The sequence below is a fragment of the Cyprinus carpio genome, chromosome A7 (assembly GCF_018340385.1).
Source record: "Cyprinus carpio isolate SPL01 chromosome A7, ASM1834038v1, whole genome shotgun sequence".
Taxonomy (NCBI): Eukaryota; Metazoa; Chordata; class Actinopteri; order Cypriniformes; family Cyprinidae; genus Cyprinus; species Cyprinus carpio.
Genome location: NC_056578.1, coordinates 21575544 through 21577596, shown reverse-complemented (window position 1 = coordinate 21577596; position 2053 = coordinate 21575544). Strand labels below are relative to the sequence as shown.

Sequence of the window (2053 nt, the reverse complement as noted above, 5' to 3'; positions counted from 1 at the left end):
AAAAAAAAACAAACAAAAAACTAAAAAATAAGATTTCAGGTCGGGTTGGGGATCTAAATTTAACTGTGTTGCCCGGGTCGGGTCGGGTCAGTTCAGATGATCTCAGGTACGGGCCGGGTTCGGGCTTCAGTTTAAAGCCTGTGCAGACCTCTATTTATACCACTGTAAGGGTAGGTTTAGGGTTGGGATAGGTCCGCGGTTCTCAGTTCCTGTCCTCGCACCCCCCTGCTCTGCACATTTTGTATGTTTCTCCTATCGCTTCAGATGTTTGTTCTATTCGAACGTAAGTGCCCTGCGAAGTGGACATTACAGGATATTCCGCCATGATTCCAGTTTGAAGTGAACGTATATGTTCCATTCAAAGTGCGAGACGTAAATTTAAATTGTATTTATTTACAGAGGTATATGAGGTCACATTTGTCAGTGAGTGAAGACGTTGTGCAGCGCAAATCTGTGAATGAATGTTCCGAAGTGAGGTAAACTTCAACAGATTTCACCTGCTCAGGGAGTAGGGAGCAATGAACAATGTGTAGGGACCATGCTCACTTCTAACAAGCTGATTATCTGAATCAGGTGTCTTAACAAAGAGAGACATACAAAATATAAAGAGCAGGGCGCGCGAGGACTGGAACTGAGAACCGCTGGGGTAGGTGTATGTCACAGGTCGGAGCGGACCACAGGTGTTGCGAGTCACGCCCCTTCCTAGCTTCCACCTCGAGGAGGTCCCAAGAACACCCCAATGACCAGACACACAAGATGAGTTAAGGATAATTTCAAACAACTTTATTTACATTTAAAGAGATAATTTAGGAAAGGAGAAAGGGGAATCTAAAATTTGGATTTTCGTCTCTTGACAGGAGGGGACTGGGCCTGAGAACTCTGGAGGTCGTTGGGGGGGGGCAAAGGGCTCTTTCGTCCTTTCACAGAACTCCCACCAATCTCCTGACTGATCCTAAGTCCTTCCTTAGCGGCTTGATTTCCCGTGGCGCCCTTCTCTTCTCCTGAAGGCAACAGAAACACACGATGAATAATGGGTAAAACGGAGAAGAATGCCTTGTTCCTATATTCGTTGCTCTTTGGGTTGTACTTCACCAGCGTCTGGACAGCTCCTCCACTCCCATAGACCTCCTAGGTAAGTACAAGGTAACACACAAGTCCCTGAGGGCACAGGTAAGTAACAGAGGTAAGGATGTAGCAAGGTAACTAGGTCATTCCCCTGGATGTACACCGGTGTATTCGAAGCGAGTAACTTTTTACTCGTAGCACAGAGAGGTATTGAGCAAGGTGACTGACTCTTCACACTGGGCTTACAGAGCGTATTCAAGGTCAATGGCTTTTACTCGTGCAGACTGATAAGTATTCAACAAGTAACTGTATCTTCACGCTGGTCTTACAGAGCGTATTCAAGGTCAATAGCTTTTAGCTTTCCCCACAATATCCGCACAATACCTTGTTTTGCATTCACGCTTCACCTCCTTCAGGCTAGGTACGGGGAACGGAGTTATAGGCGGGCGTAGGTGGGATAGGTGGGCACTGCCACGGCAGCCTACGTTCTCTCCAACAGGAACTTTTCTCGGCCTGGAGGGCGAGTACAGACAACAGGGACACGGCACAACACTGCAAAACTTCGGTGTACACACGTCAAAGACAGACTCACCCACTGCACTACACACACTTCAGTGATTTTTAAGGTCGGTACTCCACACCCGGTCGGATTTCGTCCTGGAGGAGTTTACAGTCGCTGGCACGGTAAGTGCTCCAAATTTTACGGTGTGGCCACAGCCAAATAACATCCATTCACCCCCCACTCTACTTCGGCTCACCCACTCGTCTCATCCTCCACGATGGGGCCGCTCAACAAGCTGTTAATCACTCCAGCAGATATTAGTTATCCATATCCAAGTATGAGCAATGATATGTAAACAATCCAATGTACTCACAATCTTCGTGATACTGATCTTCTCCCGCTCTCTTTCTCATCCGGATATAAACAACGATATAAGCAATCCAATGTACTCACAGTCGTCGTGATACTGATCTTCTCCCACTCTCT

The 2053-nt window shown here is 47.1% G+C and overlaps 1 long non-coding RNA gene across 1 annotated transcript; it reads right to left on the bottom strand.

The window, feature by feature from the left end:
* Window positions 1-803: 803 nt before the first annotated feature.
* Window positions 804-1799, bottom strand: LOC109110920. Its single transcript, XR_006160343.1, has 3 exons — window positions 1450-1799; window positions 1093-1158; window positions 804-1001 (listed from the first exon to the last, which is right to left on the bottom strand). It is a non-coding gene; the product is annotated as an uncharacterized LOC109110920 (long non-coding RNA).
* Between the last annotated feature and the right edge of the window lie 254 nt (window positions 1800-2053).